Source organism: Lissotriton vulgaris, chromosome 9 (genome assembly GCF_964263255.1).
Source record: "Lissotriton vulgaris chromosome 9, aLisVul1.2, whole genome shotgun sequence".
Lineage (NCBI taxonomy): Eukaryota > Metazoa > Chordata > Amphibia > Caudata > Salamandridae > Lissotriton > Lissotriton vulgaris.
In genome coordinates, this window is record NC_141697.1 from 845134593 (window position 1) to 845161404 (window position 26812).

The 26812-nt window shown below is 43.4% G+C and overlaps 1 protein-coding gene across 1 annotated transcript in view; it reads right to left on the minus strand.

Annotated features, from left to right (window-relative positions):
* Window positions 1–26812, minus strand: part of LOC147692351 (solute carrier family 22 member 6-B-like) — a 539129-nt gene that overhangs the window by 22479 nt on the left and 489838 nt on the right. The window lies entirely within an intron of this gene.

A 26812-nucleotide genomic window follows, 5' to 3' on the forward strand; every position in this document is an offset into this window, starting at 1 on the left:
GATGCACCGGACGATGATCATGATAATGAGGAAGATTAGGCAGGTGGATCACACCCCATGGCTTCTGTAGCAGGATCAGCCTGAAGCAACAGAATCATCACCAATTTCATCACCTGAGCACGTCACATCATGGTGTCCTCAGCAATCATATATACATTTAAATTGACCACTAGCACAGTATATGCAAATAAAAAATACAACACATTTACCCTGTGTGCATGTTTCTCATCCGCATTATTACATCACTCTGACAAGTGTAAGTGTAACATTAAGTGGTAAAAATTCCAAGTTCAAAATTAGGGGGGATTTGCCACCTCTGAACAGAGAAGCTGTTTAGAGTGAGATATGTTCAAACCAGACATGTTAGTGTGTCAAAAGTGTTACAAAATTCTGATGTTCACTCTGTCACATGTGGCTAAAGTTGTATTGTAATTGCATTTATATAGCCCTTACTACCCCTGACGATACGTCAAAGCGCTTTTACGGCGAGTAGCACGCTACTCCGAGACCCATAGAGGATTAGTGTTGAATTAGTATAGTGAAACATGCAAGTACATTTTAAGTGGTGGATAGGTTAGTCATTTATCTGGATTTGGAATGATAGCAGAAGGATAGAGGAGGACAAAGGTTTGTATTTATATAGTGCTTGTTGATGCACGCTATTCAGGAAGCCTACAAAGGATTAGTGGTGAATTAATATGGTGAAATATGAAGTAATTTCAGTGGTGGATATTAGTTAGTTACTTGGAGTGAGAAGGATAGCGGAGGGATAAAAGGGGAAGAAAGATTTGCATTCATAGCACTTGTTACCCCTGATGGGTGTTGAATCGCTTTTCTGACAAGTAGCACGCCACTCTGGAACCCATAAAGGATTACTGTTGAAAATGAGTATAGTAAAAAAAAGTATGAAGTAATTTGAGTAGTGGATATGTTATTCAGTTATTTGGGTAGTATATTTGTATAGTTTAATATGGAATTTGAGAAGTGAACGTGTTAGTCTGTTAATTTAGATTGAAAAGTATAGTGGAGGGATAAAAGAGTGAAAGATTTTTTAAACATTTTGTTTAGGTCTTAGCAATAGGAGGAGGCTTTTGGATGAGTAAAACGGAGTTTTGGAGGGGAGGACTCAGAGGAAAGAGTTTAGAAAGGTTGTTTTAGGGGATCGGTATAGTAAAAGAGGTGTCAGATGATGCAAGGAGGGGTAGAGTAGGAGAGATTCAAGAAAGGGTTATTTTGGCAATCATAGTAGTGTATGGGGTTTGTGATAAATGAGAGAGTGGATGTAGAGGATATATTGATAGATGTATAGGATGAGAGATAGGGTAGTGCATTGGAAGGAGTAGTAAAATAAGTTTGAGATGAGTCAGAAGGTTGGGCTAGAAGATATATTGAGCAAAGTATAGGCTGAGAAATAGGGTAGTGCATTGGAAATGCTAAATTAGAAGAAAGTGATAAATATATAGATCCATAATTATATTGAAAGTATATAGATACATAAAGGAGGTAAGTTTATGTAGATTAAAGATATAGATAGAGGCACAGAATGAGAAACAGGGTTGTGCATTGGACATGCTATTTCAGGAGAAAAATAACAGTCACACAGATCCAAGTACATGGAAGGTACATAGATGCACAATGGAAGTATGTACATGTAGACCAAATATGCTTTTTTTAAATATTATTTTTTCTCTCAACAACATAATTATTTTACATGTTTATACAAAGTAATACACAAAGATCGGTAGATATCTATAGTGAAAAAGAATGCTTGTTTACAGAGGGATATGCTGATCCACGGCTCTGAAACAGCTGTAAAATGGTGATTTTCCAATATCTTTGGGGCATTCAAGTTGAAGGAGTATTTGTGTGTCATCTGCATAGTTATAGCACGTGAGGTGAAATTTATTGATCAGTACTGGTAATGACTTCATGTAGATGTTGAAAAGCATGGGCGAGATGATAGAACCTTGAGGGACCCCTGCTTTTGTGCAGTATGGTTTGGACGAGAAAGGTGGGGTATGGATGACATTAGTTCTGTTTCAAAGGTAGGACGCTATCCAGTCTAAAGCAGTTCCCTCAATGCCGGCTTCATAGAGTCTTTGTTTCAGAGTGTCAGGCCCAACTGTGTAAAAGGCAGCTGAGAGGTCCAAGAGGACTAGCGCAGCAACCCGGTTGCGGTCAACTGTATTATTTAGGTCATCCCAGATGGCAAGGAGGGCAGATTCAGTGCCTCTTCACGGACGGAATCCTGTTTGGAAGTCTGAACGTATGTCATTCTCTTCAATGAATTGTGACATCTGGGTGAACGCTGCTCTTTCTATCAGTTTGCCGAACAGTCCATTTGTAATGAGTCTGTAGTTGTCAGGGTTTAGCAGTCCAAGTTTGTTTTCTTCAGTAAAGGGAGTATGTATGACTTTTTGAGTTCTTCTGGAAATATTCCAGTAGTTAAGGAATCGTTGATGATTCTTCTTACTGGAGTGGCAGCAGAGGTTGTTAAAAGAATTGTCTTGAAAGTTTGTGGCGGACAGGGGTCAGAAGGGCTGCCAACAGGCCTGCTTGCTTTTACCAGGTCCTTAAATTCATTGTGTGAGATGTGTTGGAAGGATTGTAGAGGCTTGATTAGAGCATTCCTGGATTGTTGTTTTGTACAAGGGTTAGTGCTAGTGCTTTGTTTCTGTTTTAAGTACGATTCCAATGTGTCTGCTTTGTCCGTGTAATGATTTGCCAGTTTGTCTGTGAAATCTTGAGTAACAGGATGAGTTTCTTCTAGGCTATTTGGTTTGCAAAAATAATTGAGTATTTTATATAATTCTTTATTTGCACATTCAGCGTTTTGAATTCGGTCTGAATAGTACCTTTTCTTAGCTTTTTTGATAGCAGACTTGTATAATCTGTTAATTTTCTGTAGGTGAAGTTTGTCTTGTTTGTAGCTTTCTAATTTGTTATTTTTTGTCTTTTATTTCTATGTGTCTCCAAGGCGTTTTTTTCTTTTGTTCTGTTGTGTGGTTTTGAGTCGTATCAGGATGTCAAAAGCTTCCTGTAACCACCGGCTAGGGCGACTGACTCCGGAATCTGGGGATCACGGTTCGATCCCCAGGGCCGGCGGCAGATTAGCCCAGCACCATGTGACTCTGGGCAATAGCTTGCTTAATCTTCCCAACGGCCCCCAGCTCCTAGAGACCCTTACGGGTGATTGTGCGCTTTACAAATGTGGATTATTATTATTATTAATTTATGCTTTCCAGATTTTTACTGGATGTTAGTTGTGTTTCCAAGTGTTCCAAATTGAGTTTGTTCCACGGCCGATAGGTGGATGGATGTAAGGTAGTTTTAGGAGAGTCGCCTAGCGTTGTTTTATGTTGGAAGGTAGGCAAGTGGTGTTCTGACCATATGACTGGAGTTATAGTTTGAGAGGTAACTAGTTCAGTATTAGCAAAAATGACATCTAGGATACGTCCAGCGGTGTGTGTCAGATTGTGGACAATCTGATGCAGGTTTAATGCGTCTAGGGCAGTGATTATAGTTTTTGAATGGGTCATATTGGGTTTATGAAGCCAAATGTTACGGTCACCCAGAACACATAGGTTGGAGTGTATAGTTATCAGGTTTGACACTGTGTCTAGAAGTACTTCTGGGAATGTGGAGGTCTGTAAAGGAGCAGGAAGTTACAGGAGGAAGACGGTGTAGAATTGCATCTTGTTAGAAGAGCCTCATAATTCTTTATGGAGATGTTGTCAATTTTAGTGATATGTATTGTTTGCCTGAATACAACAGCTAGACCACCTTCTTTTTCGGCTATACGATTTTGGGTGATTATTTGATAGCCAAAGGAATGGCTTCATGCAGGACTGGAGCCATATCTTCTCCCAACCATGATTCGGTTATGAGTAGTATGTCTGGTTTTGCATCAGTGAGAAGGTCGTAGATGTAATGCTTGTTTTTAGACAGCCCACACATTGCTCTTAAATAACACCCCGGGAGCCTTGATCGGTCACACGTATAACAACCAAACGACGATCGATTACATCATCTTAAGCGATAACCTGCAAGACAAAATGATAAATTTCATGGTTCACCAACGTAATGACAGCGATCACGCAGCCTTAACAATAACCATGAACTTATCGGTGCAATCAAGATATCAGCCGATATGTGTGGGAGCATCGGACGGCCAAGAATTAACAAAACTGCCCAGAAGAATAAAATGGGGGCAGGTAGCCACAGCAACCTTTAACAACTGGGTAAACACGTGGGCAGGCTGGCCCCCGCGTAAACACAATCAGGAGATGATAGCCACATGGGAAGGAATCACCTTGACCCTGGCGGCAGAACTTAGGGGAGGTGGAGACAAACCCAGGGCAATCCGCTGGCATCCTCCGACCACACTTGGATTCAACGCAGAAATTAAAACCAGTGCAAAGGACTTAAACAAAAAACGTAAAGCCTACAGCAAAAACCGCACAACTAAAAACAAAATCCAACTGCAAGAGGTTGCAAAGAGCCACTCCATAAAAGTGTGGGCCGCAAAGCGTAATCATTGCGAGGCCCAGTGGCTGAAAATTTTCGATCTTCTGAGCCTCGGAAAATCACAAGAGTTTTGGAGTTACATCAGTCACCTTGGTCGAGGCACAAATCATAGAGAAAACGCCCTCGAGGCATCTGTCTGGGTTCGCCACGTAAAAGCACTTTACCAGGAAGAAGGACTTACCAACAAGCCTCACAACACGACCCCACAAAAATTGGACCCGGCTCCAACTACTAACATAACATCCCCTCCTGGAAAAACTCTAGTGTCCAAAATATTTAAAAAAATTTGAGCAAACGGCGCACCGGGTCCTAACGGTCTACCAGGCCAACTATTCAAATCAAACATCGAATTCTGGTCTGAAAACCTGACCCACCTATTTTCTGACTGTTGGCTGTCGGGGGCTGTGCCTGACTCATGGCGAGGCTCGCTCCTGCACCCAATTTATAAAAAAGGGACCAAATCAGACCCAACAAATTACCGTATGATCGCCCTGCTGGACATTGAGGGCAAAGCTTATGCAAGTGCAATTCTGAAAGACCTCACAGACTGGGCAAGTGAAGAAAATCTCCTGCCATTCTGCCAAACCGGTTTCAGACCAGGGTCCTCGACCGCGGACAACATCACAGCACTCTCTTATCTAATCAATCGAGCACGGCTGCGTAAAAGCCTCCCCTTATTTGCCTGCTTCATCGACTATTCTGCTGCGTTCGATGGGGTAGACCGTACCATCCTTTGGAGAAAGTTGGTCCACTGGAACATCGATCCTTCCCTGTTAAGAGCGATACAATCCCTGTACCAAAACACCTGGGCAAGAATCAAACTTTCAAACGACTCCGCAACTGATAAGATAGACACGAATCGCGGTCTAAAACAAGGGTGCGTGTTGGCGCCCCTATTGTTCAACTTATACACAGCAGACATGGAGACAGCCTTGCAGGGGGCCACCTTAGTAACACCAAAGATCGGGGCAACCAAAATACACTTCATGCAGTATGCGGACGATCTCGTAATTCTGGATCACACAAAAACAGGATTCCAAAAGGCACTCACCGCCCTGGCAATATATAACAACAAAAACAGGCTGGTGACAAACCCGACTAAATCAAAAATAGTCATTTTTGGGCACTACCCCCAAAAAAAAAGAGCAAAATAGAGCCTTTTGCCATTTAACCTTGGACAGTACCCAGAAATACTTGTACTTAGGGGCCTCCTTTCACGAATCAGGGTCGTGCAGTACCCACTTAAAGAAAATTCAGGGTAAAGGCAAGTCCATCCCCTTTGCCCTATGCAAACTACAAGCTCTTATACATAGTCCATCAGCAATGGCCATTCAAAGAGTCCTCAAGGCCAAGTTAATGCCGGCCCTTAACTACGCACAACAGGCGTACCCAGGCAAATTAAATAAGGAGCTGGAAGAAATCCATTGCGGGGCATACAAGAGACTGTATCATCTGCCGAAATGTATAAGAAACACTCTAATCCGCCTGGAATTCGCCCTTAACCAACAAACCTTGGAAGAAATGGCAGCCCTAAGTAAATATTATTACCTCGCAATAGCGGCACGCGATAACACACTAAAGGCTGCCCTGAAACACATCTTTACTGAACCAGGGAACCCCTGGTCAGTTACCATCGAAGCCGCCATGACGCAATTGAACCTGGCGATCGAGTCGTGGAACCCAGACCTTGTCAACTACACTACCATCAAACAAGTGATAAAGAGACAAGTGCGCGCACGCTCCCGGGAGCTGGACCTGGAGTCCCTCAGGAAAAGAGCCTTCCATGAGTCCTTATGCTTGCCACACATCACGCAAAACCCTCGAAATCATCTTACGCAGGCCGTGGGCCTCCCAGCACTCCACAAGATCCTCGCCTACAGACTGCACCCCCTGCCGCTCAATGAACTATATCACCCGGAAAAAGCAGGCACAGGAGTCCGGGATTGCAGACTCTGCAACTATAAACGAGAATCACTGGCCCACTTACTGTTTTGCTGCCCCGCCCTACGTGCACCCCGCACACTCTACCTTAGGCCCATTCTGAGGGATGCTGGGACACGCACAGTCAAGGAAGCAATTCATCATCTATATACCTTGAGTGTAGTAAAACAGATGGCCTCATTCGGAAAATTTATTCAAAAGACTCGGCTCGAGTTGACAGCAGTAAGGGCCACGCAGGAATAGAGACCTTGCCGCATGAACCCCCGGTGGACCTCACAGGCCCCCGACTGCGTGTGCCCGTATGAACCTTGGGAACTTCTTATAAATGCTTGTCAACAGAATCTCTGTGGTTTTTTCCCCTCACGAACTTTGGGAACTTTTTAACATATGCTTGACTACTGGAATTTTGTGTTTTTTTTTACTTTTGTAATTTTATACTTGATCTTAATGTAATGGTTTTAACTAACCACACAATAAAAGTTATTCATTCATTCATTCATTCATAATGCTTGTTTTTAGAGAGGGATCGAGCATTTATTAGTAGGCAGTTTAGTGAGTGGCCTTTGGTGATAGTGAGACTTTGTGAGGTAGAAAACAAATCAGTATTGTGTGGGTTTGTAGCAGGTGTGTTTTTAGTGCTGGTATTAGCTGTATTAGGATAGCAATCGTGTAGCTGTTCTATATCGTGTTCCTCATCCAGCATGCTAAGAAGTCATTTTGATGGGTCTGCATGTGTAGGTGTTGGAGATGGTGTTTGAGAATGAGTTGGAGTGCTGTGTTGCTTTTGTGGAGTAACATTGTTGTGAAGTATACATGGGGAAGCAAATTTGGGACACGTGGCATATTGCTTATATTTTATGTGTGTGTTTAAGGCGGAAGGTGGTGCAGCATGTGGGTCATGTAGTAATGTTCTAAATTGTCCAATGGATGAGAGGCAGTTAAAAAAGAGGTGTTGTATTGCTGTATTTGTGTTAGGTGTGGTGGAAGAGTGAAAGCTTGGCATTGGAGTTTGTTCCTTTGTGTGATTTGAGAGGTGGTTATTTGTTTGTATTTTGTGATGGTAAGTATTATGAGGTGTTGCGCTTTAAAGAGCTTGTTGTGCTGGTGTGTGTGATATGTTTTGCTTTTGAGGAGTAGTGAAAAAGGGTGCTGATGTATATGTTTCATGCAATGAATTTGGTTGTGTAGTATTGTTTGTGAGAGGAGGATGTGACAAAGAGGGGGTGGTGATGTGTTTATGAGTAGAGTGTATGTTGTGTGTAGGAGGGAATGAAGTGGAGGTGAAAGTGTTTATCTTAGACTGGTTTGTTGCAATAGTTACAAAGTGTGGTGGTGTGCAGTGTGTGGGTTTTGTGTTAGTGTTATTATGGTAGAAGGGAGAGGAGGGTGTTTGTTGGACAACTGATGGAAGGATGATTATACGTTTGTTAGTGATAAAAGGTGGTCTGTTAGGTGTAATTACAGTAGGGAGAGTGTGTCTGAATGGGATGTAGTTATGTATGGTGTTGATTGGCGTTGTGTTAGTGATGAGTGTATTGGTTAGTGGTATAGGATAGAGTTGTGTACTGTTTGTAGGTGATTTATTTATTTATTTAGTGTGTTTTGTATAGCGTGCAGCTACCCCAACGGGGTGTCCCGGCGCTTCTGTATGTATACTGGGTCTCAATCAGGGGGCTTTATCAGAAGAGAAATGTTTTCAGTGCCTTGCGAAAGGGCAGCTCCTCCTGAATCATCGGAATGGTGTTGGGGAGTTTATTCCATTGAGAGGAGGTACATACCTGGAAGGTTTTTCCCCCAGAACGTACTTTTTTGAATCTGGGGGTAAACAGCAATTTTTTTGAGCTGGATCGGAGGTGTCTAGCATTACTGTAAGGGCGAAGACAGGAAGCGAGATATGCGGAACCCTTTCCCTTGATTGCACGATGTGCCAAGGTGAGGGCTTTGAATTCTGCCCTTTTTTTAACTGGCAGCCAGTAAAGCCTTCGCCGATGTGGCGAGATGTGCTCTCGAAGAGAGATGCGACAGACTAACCGGACTGCTGCATTCTGGACTGTCTGTAACCGGTGGTAAAGGCCAGAAGCAAGTCCAATATACAGACCATTGGCATAATCTAGATGGGATGTTATTAATGCCTGCACAATGGTTTTCCTCGTGTTACTGGGAAGGAAATTGATACATTTTTTGATCATCCTTAATTTTGAGAAGCATGCAGCAGACACCGTCTGGACTTGATTATGAAAGGAGAGGCTAGAGTCCCATCTAACCCCCAGGTTTTTTACTGATTTCTTGGGGGAAGGGGGCATGCTCAGGTCGAGTGGCCACCAAAGGTTTGAGTCCACCGGAGAGGATTGATGAAAAAAGAGGACCTCGGTTTTCCCAGCGTTTAGCCGAAGGAAGTTTTTGTCCACCCAGCGGGCGATGTTGCGGAGACAGTCTTTTAATGGATCAAAAGTGGTCTGAGTAGGAGTGTCATAAGAGAATAAGAGCTGAATATCATCAGCATACGAGGTTGCCTTAATTTCTAATTGAGCAATGAGCTCAGCCAGGAGGGAAAATAAACATTAAACAAAAGGGGGCTGAATGAGGAGCCCTGAGGGACTCCCCATTTTAACAGATGGCTATCAGAGATGTAGGGGGGAACACCGCCTGTGTCCGATTAGATAAGAACGAGGACAGCCAGTCCAAGGCCTTGCCTTTAATGCCTTTAGCTCGGAGGCGATTAAGTAGGACGGGGTGAGAGACAGTGTCGAAAGCTGCCGACAAATCAAGCAGCACCAACACCGCTCTCGAGCCCCCGTCCAGTTTCCATTGCACGGATTCAGCCATCTTTATCAAGGCTGACTCAGTGCTATGACCTGGTCTAAACCTGTGTTGTGAATCATGGAATAAACCAAGGGTTTCAAAGAAACCCACTAGTTGCTGGTGCAGTAGCTTTTCAAGAACCTTAGCTGGGGCAGTAAGGATGGTGGAAATGTGTGGTAGTTGGGATAGTAGGGTGTGTAGATGTGGTTTGGTTTGGTTTGTAGTGCAGGCTGGTGCATTAATCTGTGCATAGTGTTGTGCATGGTGTACATTTGGTGTGAGTGTGTTGCTCTGTTTGTGGATGTGGATGGTGTGGGCTGGGTATTGCTAAATGAGAAAAAGGGCAGCATTTCTGGCCCTAGTCTCGACCAGTCTCGAACAGACTCAAACAGGAAACTGCCCTTGTCCTCTTTGCCCTTCGCCTCTCTGCCCGGGCTGAGGCGCCCTAAGCCTGGCCTTTTTTATAGCCCTATTAATCAGGCGACACCTTCAGCCAATGGGAACCCTAGCCCTAACACTATCCAATCACAACACTAGCCCTAAAATCTGTAACCAATAGGAGACCAGGGCCAATCTTAACTCTAGTCCAAGAACCCAATCAGTTAAAAAAAAACTGATCTCTACGTCCAATAGAGGCCCTAGCCCTACCAGTAGTCCCAAAACAAGTCCATGCAACCAATGGCACATGTAGCCCTGGTCCCTACTTCCAATAAAAATCCTAACCCCACACCTAGTGCAGCAACCAATCACACCAAAAGCCCTAATCGCTACTTCCAATTAAAGGTCTAACCCTAGCCCTAGTCCCACCCTACTCCCAACAACCAATAACACAGGAAGCCCTAGTCCCTACTTCCAATAGAAATCCTAACCCTAGTTCTAGTCCCAACCCTACAATGATTGAATCACAGACCCAGAAACCAATCAGAAACCTCAAATACCCAACCAATGAGGACATTAACCCTAATCCAATAGAAACACCAGATAAAATCACCAATCAGTGTAGACATGTACCAACCACTAGCAGACCATATAAGGCCCCAGAGACCTCAGACGAGGTTTGCTGGCCAGGGAGTTGAAAGCTGCTTCTCCTGTTCAGAATCTCCTAGGAGACAGACAGGCTCAATCCACACTTTGGACTTCAGCAGTTAAGGGCCTCACTAACTTGAAATCTAACAATACTCTTTGAATAAAACCTTACTCCCCTGCTGGCCAAAAAACGAAGTGCACAGACCCTAGTAAAACACTATTTAAATAGCTCACAGAAGCACCCTCTGATGTAGGGCTGGTTTCACTGGCTTGTAAACACAAAATGGTGGCTGGGAGTGCACTGTTTTAACATACAGGTCTTAGCACAGAGCAAAGGAGCAATTTGGAGGGAAAACAGAATTGTCACCAAGGAATAAGAGGGACAAAGTGCAGAGGTTGGACTGCAAATCCCACAATTCAACACACTAAATGGAGGCAATCATGGGCAGGGAAAACCACAAATTTAAAACACAACACAGGTTATAAAATATGCAATTATAGGCAGGCTAAAATTACAATTTTTAACTGTAACAAACACAGGCATAGACAGTAAACACAGAAAGTGAAAATCGTTTTTTAAACAACTTTTTGTCTTGGGAAGAGACAGCACTAGTCTGTCTCTCCTGGACTCTGTTCACAGCAATCTGGGGCAAAGGTAGGCTGCAACTCACAAGATCGAGGAGAATGATTTGGGGTGCACCCAGCAAGAACTTAAGGGGCCTGGGCAGGTTTGAGAGGAGGGCTCAGACTTGCCTGGGTGTCATTTGGGATCAAATATGAAATGAGGGTGTCACATGGGTCAAATATGAACTTAGAGTGTTATATGGGGTCAAATATGAAATTAATAGTGTCATATGGTGTCAAATATGAAATTAAGGGTGTCATTTGGGAACAAATATGACCTTAGGGTTTAATATGGGGTCAAATACGAAATTAAGGGTGTCATTTGGGTCAAATATGAAATTAAGGGTGTCATTTGGGGTCAAATGTGAAAATAACAATGTTACAACACAAGCAACACAGCACTCCAACTCACTCTCAAACACCATCTCCAACTCATACACACGCAAACCCATCAAAATGCCTTCTTAGAATGCTGGATGAGAAACAAAATACAGAACAGCTACACAATTGCTATCCTAATACAGCTAATACCAGCACTAAAACACACACCTGCTACAAACCCACACAATACTGATCACTCTTCTACAAAACAAAGTCCCACTATCACCAAAGGCCACTCACTAAACTGTCTACTAATAAATGCTTGATCCCTCTCTAAAAACAAGCATCACATCGACGACCTTCTCACTGATGCGAAACCAGACATACTTTTCATAATATAAATTTATTTATTCGGCTTTGCACAAAGGAAAACCATAAAAGCAACATTTGAAAATACAATTAGGTATTTAAACAAATGAACATGTTATAAAATGTAGTAAAATTCATACAAAGACAAATTAATATATTTTAAAACAGAGTGTCAAATTATTTCATTTCATCAACTGGGGCTAGGTCCGGGATACATTTTACAGATTTTTCCTGTGCTTCATGACACATTTTAGGAAGTTAAGGACAAGATAACAAACAAATTCAGATTCTAGCATTTTGAGACGTAGCATTGCAGGACGACACTGTCTAAATCCCCAACGTCTTAGTAGTGTTAATAGCCAGATTTTCCTGTGTGGATGATGGAATTTACAGAACAGTAATGTGTGTATGTTGGACTGTTTAGATTCCTCATCACAGGGACAGGGAGGGGGGATTAGGTCCCATCTGTTACTCTCAGGAAATGCTACCAATCTATAGGTCTACGCCCTAAGATCGAGGATGGGACCGCCATGTATTTCCTGGAGCCATGTAAAATAATCTGCCTCCAAGAGACATGGTCTATGACAGAGCTTCACCTCTTGGGCTATAAAACATACTTTACCTCAGCCCTGTACAGTATTGTAAGTAGACCTAAGGGAGGGCTAACCACGTACATTGCAAACACTGTGAACCACCTAAAAGTGTCCATAGTCGACTCCGACCCAAATTTCCAATTACTCTCTCTTTCCTTTACGAACAAGGAGTCCATCCTCTTGATTAATGTCTATAACAACTTAGAGGATGATCAATTCCTGGTTCTTCTGTGTAACATTCAAGAGAGATTAACTCAGCTTTACCAGCTGAAGGCAGGACAAGGGGCAATTCATCTTTTATGGGGAGGGGACTTTAATCTCCACCCATGCCCACAGGCTAAAACAAATTGCTGCGGGATAGCGGATGAACACGACGCTCCATTAGTGCATTTTGCCCATTCCAAGGTGGGGATTGCTATGAACAATCTGCTATCTGACTAGGATCTTGTAATAGCCAATAGCCCAAGCTCAGGCCTAAACTCCCTCCAACCGACTTATGTGGGTAGGGGACACCAAACTACAGTTGATTACATCCTCCTGTCTTCTGGACTGCTACATACAGCTAGATCCTTTCAGGTTATGGCTAACACAGTGATCATTCCGCTTTGAAGATGGATCTTCCCTTGACTGATTTCAAGCCCCGAAATACAGCTATAGTGAAAACTCTTGCCCAGAATAAATTAGAGTTAGGCAAACAAAATGGATATACATTAAATTGGGGAAAAATAAATCCAAATGAAATTACAAAAAAACTGGTAAATGCGGCATATCCAAATATAATAAATGTCTGGATCTATCAGAAACTGATGAAGAAGTCCTAAACAATTTCACTCAAATATTAGAGAAAATCAAGGGACTTCTCACCGCGAAACCAAGGACCGCAAACCCAATTAGTAAAGGGTGGTTTAATCATACTTTTCATAACTGAATCATGGTTGGGAGAGGATATGGCTCCAGTCCTACATGAAGCCATTCCTCTAGGTTATCAAATAATCACCCAAAATCATATAGCCAAAAAAGAAGGTGGTCTTGCTGTTGCATTCAGGCAAACCATACATATCACTAAAATTGACAACATCTCCATAAATAATTGCGAGGCTCTTCTAACAAGATGCAATCCTACGCCGTCTTCCTCCTGTAACTTCCTGCTCCTTTACAGACCTCTATCTAGCAAGGCAACATTCCCAGAACCACTTCTAGACTAACTACAAATTAGAAAGCTGCAACGTACCTGGCTCAAAACAAATGCCAAACAAGAAAAACTTCACCTACAGAAAATTAACAGATTATACAAGTCGGCTATCAAAAAAGCTAAGAAAAGGTACTATTCAGACAGAATTCAAAATGCTAAATGTGCAAATAAAGAATTCTATAAAATGCTCAATTAATTTCACAAACCAAATTGTCTAGAAGGAACTCATCCTGTTACTCAAGATTTCACAGACAAACTGGCAAATCATTACACGGACAAAGCAGAGACATTGGACTCATACTTAAAACAGAAACAAAGCACCAGCACTAACCCTTGTACAAAACAACAATCCAAGAATGCTCTACTCAAGCCTCTCCGTTCCTTCCAACACACCTCACATGATGAATTTATGGACCTGATCAAAGCAAGCAGGCCTGCCGGCAGCCCTTCTGACCCCTGTCCGCCACAAACTTTCAAGACAATTCTTTTCACAACCTCTACTGCCACTCCAGTAAGAAGAATCATCAACGATTCCTTAACTACTGGAATATTTCCAGAAGAACTCAAAAAGTCATACATACGCCCTTTACTGAAGAAAACAAACTTCGACCCGCTGAACCCTGACAACTACAGACCCATTACAAATGGACCTTTCCTGGGCAAACTGATAGAAAGAGCAGCGTTCCCCCAGATGTCAAATTCATTGAAGAGAATGACATACTTTCAGACATCCAAACAAGATTCTGTTCAGGAAGAGGCACGGAAACTGCCCTCCTTGCCATCGGGGATGACCTAAAGAATACAGTTGAACGCAATGGGGTTGCTGCACTACTTCTCTTCGACCTCTCAGCTGCCTTTGACAAGGTTGACCATGACATTCTGAAACAAAGACTTTATGAAGTCGGCATAGAGGGAACTGCTCTAGACTGGATCGCGTCCTACCTTCGAAACAGAACGAATGCATCCATACCCCATCTTTCAAGTCCAAACCATACTCCGTAAAAGCAGGGGTTCCTCAAGGTTCTATCATCTTACCCATGCAGTTCAACATCTACATGAAGTCATTACCAGTACTGATCAATAAATTTCACCTCACGTACTATAACTATGCAGATGACAGGCAAATACTCCTTCAACTGGAATGCTCCAAAGGCATTGGAAAATCGCCAATTTTCACCTGTCTCAGAGCCGTGCATCAGTGGATGACTTTGAGCCATCTCAAATTGAATGCTTCAAAAACTGAAATACTCACGTCTGGCGATAGGAAACATTACAACCCGCTTGCCACATGGCCTGATGAACTGGGATCACTGCCTAAAGTATTGAAAGAAGTAAGAAACATCAGAATGACCATGGACTCCAAGCTGTCGATGAATGCCCAAGTGGATAAACTACCAAGATCAAGCTTTGCTACTACAAAAACGCTGCAACGAATTTTCCCTCATTTGGGATTTCCACACAAGGTCCAAGCTACCATCTCCCTTGTTTTGTCCAAACTCGATTACGCCAATAGCCTCTACCACAAATCACCTTTAACGACCATGAAAAGACTACAACGGATTCAGAACTCGGCTGCCAGAGTACTCTTGCATATCAAACCGCTAGACCACATCTCCCCTGCCTTGAAAGCACTGCATTGGGTACTGGCCGAGCTCAGCGCCCTACTGAAGAAACCAACAGCTGACCTCACCGACCTCAAGAACTTCCGCCCTATCTCGCTCCTCCCTTTTCCTGCCAAAGTCATCGAGAAGATCGTCAACGGACAGCTTGCCTTCCTCGAGACGAACGGATCCCTCGACTCCTCGCAATCCAGTTTCAGAGCCAACCACAGCACCGAGACCGCCCTCATCACAGCCACCAATGACATCCGAGCCCTTCTCGACAGCGGGGAAACAGCGGCACTCATCCTCCTGGACCTTTCCGCCGCGTTTGACACTGTCTGCCACCGCACCCTAGTCCAACGCCTCAGCAACACCGGCATCCAAGAGAAGGCATTGAAGTGGATCATCTCGTTCCTCGCTGGAAGAACACAGAGGGTCCGCCTCACCCCGTTTCGTTCCAAGGCCACCGAAGTCATCTGCGACGTGCCGCAAGGATCATCACTCAGCCCCACCCTCTTCAATGTCTACATGAGACCTCTTGCAGCCATCGCACGCCAGCACAACCTCAACATCATCTCCTATGCCGACGACACCCAGCTGATCCTCTCCCTCTCCCGAGACACCCCGACACTGCCAGAACCAGCCTCCACAAAGAGATGAAATACGTCGCAGAGTGGATGAAGGACATCCGCCTGAAACTGAACTCAGACAAGACAGAAGTCCTCATCCTTGGGCCATCACCCACTGCCTGGGATGACTCCTGGTGTCCCCCAGCCCTGGGCACCGCCCCCAAGCCGACAGACCACGCACGCAACCTGGGCTTCATCCTGGACTCCTCCCTCTCAATGACCAGACAAGTCAACGCCGTCTCCTCCTCATGCTTTCACACCCTCCGCATGCTCCGCAAGATCTTCCGATGGATCCCGATCGAAACCAGGAAGACGGTCACCCAGGCCCTCGTAACCAGACGGCTGGACTACGGAAACACCCTCTACGCCGGAACCACAGCCAAGCTGCAGAAAAGACTACAACGCATCCAGAACGCCTCCGCCCGTCTCATCCTAGACATCCCTCGATGCAGCCACATCTCCGGCCACCTGAGAAACCTGCACTGGCTTCCCGTCAACAAGAGGATCACGTTCAGGCTCCTCACCCACGCACACAAGTCCCTCCACAACCTGGGCCCCAAGTACCTCAACGACCGCCTGACCTTCCACACGCCCACCTGTCAGCTACGTTCCGCTAGCCTCGCCCTCGCCACCGTACCACGAATCCGAAGAGCCACCACCGGAGGCAGATCCTTCTCCTACCTGGCGGCCAAGACATGGAACTCCCTCCCCATCCACCTTCGGCAGACCCAGGACCACCTCGCCTACAGGAGACAACTCAAGACCTGGCTGTTTGAGCAGTAGCGGCCCCCCTCCCCCAAGCACCTTGAGACCCTTCCGGGTGAGTAACGCGCTATACAAGTGCTATGATTGATTGATTGATTGATTGATTGATTGATTGACTGGTTGCCAGAAGATTCAAGCTGCTTTGTATCACCCACAAAGCAATACATGGAATAGGACCACTCTTCATCAGGAATAAAATCACCAAACACATTCAACAAAGGACCCTCCGCTCTAATGGAGCATCTCGCCTCAAAATCCCACCATAGAAGAAAAAAACCATGGGAGCACATCCTTCTCTGTTCAAGCAGCCAAACTATGGAACTCTTTACCCCCCAACATAAGGTCCACCAACAACCACCTTATCTTCAGAAAACTACTCAAGATTTGGCTCTTCCCCACATAAGCACCATACGCAGCACATGCCTCTATAAATAAGCATTTATTTTCACTATAGATATGTTCCTATCTTTGTGTATTACTTTGTATAAATATGTAAAATAATTATGTTGTTAAGAGAAAAAATAATAATAATAATAAATAAATAAAAATCATCTTTGGTCTACATGTACATAATTCCATTGTGCATCTATGTACCTTCCATGTACTTGGATCTGTGTTTCTGTTACTTTTCTCCTGAGAAAGCATATTCAATGCACTACCCCTAGTTCTCATCCTGTGCCTCTATCAATATCTTTAATCTACATATACTTACCTCCTTTATGTATCTATACACTTTCAATGTACTTATGGATCTATATATTTATCACTTTCTTCTAATTTAGCATTTCCAATGCACTACCCTATTTCTCAGCCTATACTTCGCTCAATATATCTTGTAGCCCAACCTTCTGACTCATCTCAAACTTCTTTCTACTACTCCTTCCAATGCACTACCCTATCTCTCATCCTATACATCTATCAATACATCCTCCACATCCACTCTCTCATTTATCCCAAACCCCATACCACTACTATGATCGCCAAAATAACCCTTGCTAGACTCTCTCCTACTCTACCCCTCCTTGCATCATCTGACACCTCTTTTTACTATACAGATCCCCTAAAAAATCTTTCTAAACTCTTCCCTCTGAGTCCTCCCCTCCAAAACTCATTTCTACTCATCCAAAAGCCTCCTCCTACTGCTAAGACCTAAAAAAAAATCCTTCACTCTTTTATCCCTCCACTATCCTTTTCAATCAAAATTAACAGACTAACATGTTCACTTCTTAAATTCCATATTCAACTATACTAATATACTACCAAAATAACTGAATACCATATCCACTACTCAAATTACTTCATATTTATACTATGCTAATTTTCAACACTAATCCTTTATGGGTTCCGGAGTGGCATACTACTCGCCAAAAAAGCACTTCAACACCCATCAGGGGTAACAAGTGCTATATGAATGCAAATCTTTCTTCCCCTTTTATCCCTCTGCTATCTTTCTCACTCCCAGGAACTGACTAATATCCACCACTGAAATTACTTCATATTTCACCATATTAATTCACCACTAAACTTATAGGCTTCCTGAATAGCGTGCATCAACAAGTGCTATATAAATACAAACCTTTGTCCTCCTCTATCCTTCTGCTATCATTCCAAATCCAAATAACTGACTAACCTATCCATCACTTAAAATGTACTTGCATGTTTCACTATACTAATTCAACACTAATCCTCAATGGGTCCCGGAGTAGCGTGCTACTCGCCGTAAAAGCGCTTCGACGCCTCGTCAGGGGTAGTAAGCGCTATATAAATGCAATGAAAATACAATACAATGTCAAGTAAGACTGTCAATCCGTGTAATAAGTTGCATTTAGAAAGGAAAATTGACTGCATTTTCGAGTTTGCAATGTATTTTTCATATCAGAGATGGAAAATAAATCGCTGGACACATTGACCAATACGAAATATTACCCCAAAGCCCCTTTGTATGCAGATTTTCATTGCTAAGTCAGAAAACAGGCTGCCTACACACAGGAAGTGGTGTCTGCATGCTTCCTGTTTACTGGAGGAGTGCTGTGCACTTTCACTTTCTCTTTTGAGCACATTGCTGGTGATTGTGCCGAGTGCTGGAGGTGATTGGTGGTGTGTACTGCAGATTTGAGAGTTTGAGAGCATTGGTGAGTCCTGTTGAGAGTGTCTCTGTGAGGTGTTGTGTTCTTGTTTTTACATGTTTCATTGTCTCCTGTGCTCAATCTTGTCGGGTGTTTTTCTTGGGGTAGTTAACTTAATTTGTAGTTGTTGGAGATATTATCTAGGGTTTCTTCTTTCTTGGCAGTGGGGATAGGTGTGCGCAGGGAGATGATGGGTGTGGGCAGGGAGGGCAGGATGTCCAAGGGGGGCATTGGGGGGCTTCCTATGGCTCATTATGTTAAACCTGCACTTGATGGTGGAGAGGGGTGGCCGTATCCTTGCTGGATACTCAGTTAATGTGCGGAAGCAGAGATGCTGCGCGTATTTAGAGTTGACCGCACAGTGTGCCAGTAGAAGCACAGCTGGTAGGATACCCTGGCCCAGAAGAGACTTCTTGGAGTATGTGGGACTTATCGGTGGCCTAGAGTGTGGTAAGTACAAACTCTGATAATTATTTATGAATGCAGTAACAAATACCAAAATATGCAGTGTGGGACACACTGGTGTCCAAGGAAAATAAAATTGCAGAGTGATTCGGGAGACGTAATGCCTCTGCGCACAATGTTGCACTTCAGAGACACAAGTCTGCATCATAATGGGAATCAAAGGGTGCAAGTTTGTGTTACCCACTGCGCTAAAGCAACACTTAGCATTGTGGTGCCAAAGCTGGCACATCTGTGCAAAAATACGTGCAGGATAAAGATTTTTGTTGTTTGGTTGTACAGGAAGGGAGACTGTACATGAAAGGCAATTTTTCTGTGACCTGTGTGCTGGCCAAAAGGAAGTGTAAAAATGCTGTCCTTACAGATTGTGGTACGTTAACTACGCTGCCCTTGTACATAGCATCTGTGTGACAATGTATGGGATAGGAACAAATGTTGAAAGGAATAAGACATCTGTGGAGTATCATACACCACTAACCGCTGTGAGACTGCTGTGTGCAATCTGCAGTGATGCATTTGTACACAGAGCATGTATTACATCATGTTGCGTGTAGAAATGGGGCCTTGTGAATGTGTCACACAATTAGCATGTGCAGGATTGCTAGCATCATTGTCTTGTTTTGCCAGACTCAGCATTCACAGGTCTTGTGTGAACGGCAGGCAAAGTAGACCCATTCATGTAGCCCACATGTAATACAAACATACAGTTACGCAGCATTTACAGTAATGGTGATGATTTGTATGGTGAATATGACACGTGTGATTCACCGTTTGATACCAACACAAATTCCCTTTGTTGTCTCACAGCTGGTCGACCTACCATCACACGGGGGAAATTGACAGATTAAAGTACCCACACGCCACTGGTGAGTTTGGACATCATATATTGCCACAGCGCGGTGCGGTGTGATAGATGTCTGAGTCTAATGATCAACATTGTAGTGTGCAGTGTGGGTGTGTATCACATGTACTAGGACTGCAGTTTGATTATGTATTGTGGAAGTTAGAAGTGTGTACAATTCTGTAAGTGAAGGTGGAGCAATTCATTTGTCTCTCAGTTGTGACTTTGCACATCCCCAGTCAGTGATAGACATGTAAATTAGGGCTCCGGGTTATGTCACTGCAGCACATGCATGTGGATTACAGAGCACACTGATAGGAGAGGAGACATGTAAGCGTACAACATGGGGGCATGTTTCGATCTCCCACCTAGTCCGTGATTTAATTCTGAAAATGATCTAACTTGCCTTTGTTTTAAAACGCTCCTTTTTGTTGTATAGGCACTTTTATTACCTTCGGCGACCATTTTGGAAAGGGAGCCATACTTTTCCAATGAAGATGGTTATTTGCTCATCAGGAAAAAATAGAACATATGCATGCTTGCCAACATTTTTAACCTGGTTATGTAGGGTGGTTTCACCGACAACCCTCAAAACAAAGGAATGCCCTGGACTCCTGGGTGGCCAGGATGGTCCGGCATGCAGTACAAATCTTCAGGTTTGGGTGAGAGAGAAATTCAATTTTCACAGACCAGCAAGCGTTGAGTGGGGGCTGCAGAAGCTTGGTGTGTATGTATTGAATGATTTGCACAAAACTCTACAAGAAGGAGCCAAAGTGAAAGAACTTTGCTGCAATATCACTGCTAACTCAGCTGGACCGGAGGTCAGAGGCCACGGAGGAAAGCCAGGGGTAGGAGAACTACCGCTCCCATCGTCCCTTGTAGCATCCCACGCAGTACCGCATTGCTGTCACTGTGCCAGGAGGCGCTAAAGAGGGGCCAGGGCTTCCGCAGCGTGGGACACGCGCTGGGCATGCGCGGGCATGCGCGGGTGTGCCCGGGCCCCGCCTGGGCAAAGCCGGGGCCAAGGGCGGACCCGTCCGCACCCGTCACAGCCCGGAAGAGGCTGGGCGGGGCCACCTCATTAACATTTGCCCCAAGGAAGTAAACAAGATGTACGCTGCGGCAGGAAGGTACTGTGCTCTGTGAAGTTCTTTCAATATTGTGGTCCAGCTTTCTGGCTAAGATCAAGCTGCATAGTTAATAAATTAACTGAGCATTTTAAGGCGATGGAGAAACGCAAGAGTGCAGCAGGGACACTGGACTCTTTTCTGGTCAGGGAAGAATCACTCCTGATACATGAAATTGAACAAACAGAACGTCGATTATCTATGGACCCCTTAACACTAAGAGAAACCCAACTGGCAGGTACAGGGTTGAGTGTGAATGATGGGTTACTCACTAACTTTCCTGCCATTCCTTCGTCCTCGTTAAGTTCGCCTTCTATCGTTAGCGTCCAGGAACTGACACAGGAAATGGTAGAGTGTTGAGTTACTAGGCATAAGGTGCAAAAAAATGTGGCCACTAAGGGATAACCTATAATCCACGCAAAAGGGAAGCGGGTGGGTCCTGCAAGGAAACACAAATGTGGGGGGGGGGCTGTAGAGGTAATAGATAACACTGGCAAGGAATATGTGCCTAATAGAGGTCAAATTCTTATTACTTCTGTTGGCACACAGACAGACCCTGTGATCCTTGATGCAGCCATAACTAATGTTAAAGAAGCTGCGACAAATACCACTAGTAATATAGAAACAATGGTCAATGAGATGCAGGGCTTGCTTAACAAGGGCTTTATACAGTTATGGGACAAACTAAACAGCCTAGAAGTGAAAGTAAAAGATTTGGGGAGCAATAGGGAAACTAGACTAGTCGAAGATCATACTGGGAGAAATATCGAAAGGGTAGAAGGGGTGGATATAATTACACAAAGAAATGCCCAGCAATATACTGAAGGAAATGAAGGTAGCATTACTCAGATTATGCAGATTGTTATAGTTGATAGAGCTCTGGCATTACTAACTTGCCCAGATTCACCATTGGCATTACGCAATTGCACAGAAGTCCTTAAAGTAGATAGGGTACTTGATGCACAGAATTTGAGTAGAAGTGCTAACATGGACATTTTAAATCTGCCGCCTGCCTCAAGCCCATATACGATAATACAAGCTGGTGTCCCTGCCCTTAGATCAAGGGAGAAAGAAAGTTGGGAAGACCTTCGGAATAAAACTATAGATTGGTTAGCCAAAAACAAGAACTTTCATTTAAGGGACACAAAGGAAATATTAATGGTTCGCAGGGTAGGCTGGCTTGGCTATTCATATAAAAGTATAGAAGGGGACTGTGTAGTGGTAAATTTCCGTAGACCATAGTTGGTATGCCGTATTCTGATCAGGAATGAGGAGACAAGCTTGACGAATACTTGCATCTGTGCACTCCCACTGTTTTTTTTTATAGACCACCGCTATGGAACTTAATACCTAGACAGTGTACAGCCCTACAGATGAATAGATACCATGCATTGTCAGACTTGGATGCCCAAGATTGACATTTATCAGTGTGTCAGGATCCATCCTTCTTCTCAAGGAAGTCACTACCTAAAAGGACCTTGCAAGCGCAGGTACCCGTGTTGAAAGACCTCCTTGCGGCAGCTGTTGGCAGAATTGCAGCGTTCCGCCATCTTACGAAGGCTCAGGTGGTTCCGTCCTCGGTGGAAGTCAGCAGTCTAGCTGATTTCCTTCAACTGGCGTTTTCCCCTGAGTGAGCGCTTAACTCACGCTCTCTGTCAAAGAATTCGATAAAATGCAGAATATTTGTTTATGGCTACAGAATTTCTACTAAGAGGGAAGTAAGAATTGTGCGCTTTAGTAATATGTTAAAAGCGCTTCTTAATTAGACCTTTTTTCTCTCAGAACTCATCGTCGAAGAAAAGTACTTGTGGTGTTTTCACTTCCTAGAGTCTGGTGAGGGGGAGCAGACTTTCCTGGGGCGTCTTCGGTCAAGAGAAGACCCCACATTCTCAAGTAAGCGTGTTTAGAATTTTTTGTTAAGTCTCAGGCTATGACCCAGAGGTGTCTTTGCTCTCATAAGGAACAGTTGAGAGTATCTAACGCCTCGAGCCAATTGAGACTATTCTTGAACTGCCAGTCATACCGGAGAAAAAGACTGTAATCTATTCAGAGAATTTCAAGATTTCTAAAGACTTGTGTCAGAGTTAGTTTCTTGTCAAGAAATTCCAGGAGATGTTTTGAGAGTTCGCTATTTTCAGAAAAACGGAGAGAACTATTTTGGCTCGAGCTAAGACAATCTTTTAACCTTGAGGAAAAGACTTTTGAGAGAGGAACTTGAACTAAAGTGTTATATTAAGCAGAATTACGCATGAAGCAACAGGGTTTCTTCCAGTTAATCAGATTGTCAATACACAACAGACAAAACATATTGGAGAGTAGCTAGCTTCCTTTGTACGCACTGGTAAGATATAAAAACCCCAAGAATATTCATAATAAGAGAGAGTAGGCTGTTAAATAGGGAAATTAACCACTGTCTATTCCTTTCCAGAGCGAGAGTTGCCAGGTTCGTCCAGAGGCAGGCTCAGTGCCAGAAGAGAAGCAGTCCCTCTTGTTTTGTCTTCCACTTCCCCTCCCCCCCCGGGTTAATTCTATGGACTGCAAGTTATAAAAGGCAGTCTCTGGACTTTGGTCGGTGGGGGTTCTGGGGCAAGAGCATCTGTTCCTGAGGGGGCCGCTTCAAAGTATCCTTTTCTGACACAGTGCCATGTGTGAAACTCCCTCTAGTCCATCCGCTACCTCGGGAGGAAGGGCCCACAACGGTTTTTACCTTTGCTTTAAATATGGCTCCTGTTAACAATGTTAACTGCTATAAAAATCATATTAGATCAGATAGTGTTTTAAGCACAGCAACAGGGTGTATGAAAGAAAGTGAGGCAGGAAAATTAAATGAGATAGTACTGATCTCCCGGAACATTGCAGGCCTCAGAAGGAATTTAGAGGACGTGGTGTGGCATGAGTACATTGATCAAAAAGACATAATTATGCTGCAGGAAACTTGGTCTGTAGATCCTCTACACAAAGTAGGCTATAAAACCTTTATCAAAAGCGCTATCGCATCTGGTAAAGGGAGGTCTTCGGGAGGCCTTTGTATCTGGGTAAGAGTCACTCTTGGTCTAGAAGTTAAGCAAGTTGATATATGCTCTGAGGACATCCTGAAAGTAAAATTCCAAACACCGATAAAAAGGAAGTCTATATAATAAATATATATTCTAGACCGAACCAAACAAGTAAACATTCAAAGGCAATCGAGTACCTAGATACATTTTTAAGCATGATTGAGGCAAGGGCATTAAAAATAGTGGGAGGCGATTTTAAGCTCAAATATGAACAAGTGGTGGGGCTAGAAAATGTTTTTCAGGAAGAAGATTTGGCCAACAATATCCTGCATCTGGATAGCCACCTAGTAGTGCTGTGTACAGTAGTGGTTGCTCAGCTATTAAGACTTGTTTCGGGATACTGTTTAAGGGCTTGCAATGGCCAGTTACCATCCAATAACCCACCAGCTCATACATTTACTAGGAAGAATACAATAAGCCATTTAAATTATATAATGATCTCCATCGAGCTTTGGTCAATGGCCCATGACTTTAAAGTTGAAGCTAGAGTAGAAAGTGACTCTTACCCACTATGCTTGTCACTGTCAGTCCACCTTTTTAACCCTGCCTCCCCTAATAAGAGGGGAAAATGGCAGTGAAACATAAATCCAATTGTAAGCAACAACAGGAGAGCTTTAAAATGGCCTTCGATAGAGAATAATCCAGCGGCTATTAGATTTATGAATCTTTGGTAGACAGGGCCACCTGTACGTAGACTGTCCTGTACTAGAAATTCCTATTATGGATATTCACCACAATCTAGTTAAGAATTGGGACCTATACTAAGTAAAATCCCGAAGGGAGCTAATAATGCAATTAGGGCGGCGGCTGAGTTAAAAAACCCTTGGTGTAACAAAGCATGTCGTTCTGCAAAAAATAAGCTTATAATGGCTTCTACAACCAAAAATATAGTGGCCCTAAGGGAAAAAAGGTTAGAGTATAAACAAATGTTAACCTCAGCAAAGAAAGAGTGGGAGGCGAACATTTGGGATGAATTTTTAGTAGCAGCGAAAGGATCGAGCCAGCTTTTGGCGATTAATCTCAAAGGGCAATAAAAAAGGCCGATGTAGTAAGGACCTTTTTCTAGATCCCGAAACTTGGGTAGCACATTTTTCTAATCTCTACTTTTCTTCTCTTAATGATATTGATTACTGCCCGATGAGTTACGAAAGCACTACAAATGCCGAACATCTCATTTTTAGCTTGCAGGAAACCCTCACGGCCATAGATGCAGTTAAGCCAGGAAAGGCGCCTGGCCCTGATAAAATACCGGGTGATCTGTGGAAGCACGACAAAGGTGTGTGGGGCGCCTATATTAACTTGTTGTGTAACTCTCTTGCATCAGGTGCACCTTTATCCGAAATTTGGAAAGGGGCAGAGATCACGACTATTTTTAAGAAGGGCGATCGACATAACTCATCAAATTATCGACCAATTAGTCTCATCAATGTTCTGCAGAAGATATATGCTAGGCAAATTTTAAATAGATTGACTGAATGGATTGAGGAACATAACATTTTTTCACAGTAACAGGCAAGTTTTAGAGTGAAGATTGGCACGGTTGACCAGGTTTTTAGATTCCTTTGTATAGCTTGAAAATATATAACATTCAGGAAGGGGCATTTGTATGTAGCCTTTGTGGATCTAAAAGCAGCATTCAACCTTGTCCTTAGAAATCTCCTGTGAAAGTCCTTAAAGGGCCAACGGGTCCCGGGAGAAATTCTTCTACAGATTATAAGATTACATGAAGACAATTGGGCAAAGGTCAGATGGGGTCCACAAGGTGAATTAACTCAACCAATTGAGCTCAGGAGAGGCGTAAGGCATGGGTGCGTTTTAGCACCAACTTTATTTTCCTTCTATGTTAATGTCATCCCTGGTCATTTGTTGGGATGCGTTCATGACTCTCCTAGGTTAGGGGGGCTGTCTGTGCCGGCACTCCTCTTCGCTGATGATACTATTTCAATCTCCCAAACACCAAAAGGGTTACAAAATCTAATAAATTCCTTCGGAGAATATTGTAAAGCCAAGGGGTTAGAATTATACCCCAGTAAACCAAAATATATGTCAAATAACCCACATAAAACCTTCAGGAAAAATGTTACTGTGGATAACCAGACAATTGAGCTGGTGCATGATTTTAATTATTTGGGTATTACCTTGGATTCAAAACTGACCTGGAGGCCCCAGCTAGAGAAAAATAGAACTACACTCCTCCGGAATACATTTCCATTAATAAGGAAAATCGAACGTAGTACTTCCAAAGCAATTTCATCCACTCTTGAAGTGTATAAATATAAAGCACAGTCAGCTTCATTGTATGGGGCAGAGCTGTGGGGCCCCGTTGTAAATGAAACTTTCAAGGTCGGTGAAAATAAGTTTTGTAGGAAAATATTATGTTTGCCCACCCGGACACCACTGATTCCTGTTCTGATGGACTTCAATTTTAAAAGGGTGGACAACCAGGCTAACCTTAGACCGTTGTTGTTTTGGGTTCGCTTATGGAGCACAGAAGAGCTTATCCGCTATAGGAAAGGTCTAGAAGAAATTTTGGGATTGAATGAAGGTGTGGGGTTGCCCTGGTTAAAACATATTCATGATTGGTTTTTTTAATTGGGATTAAGACATCACTGGGATGAGCCGTCGAATCTGACATTGCCCTCAAACAAGCTTTTAAAGGAAAATTACTGGTCATTTATACATGATTCCATGTCCCATTCTTCAAGGGTTGGGTCTTTGACCACACAATTCCTTCAAATGAAAATAGATTGGAAATTTGAACCCTTAATAGATGAAATACAGCCACAATTGGCTAAGTCTCTGTAGGAAGG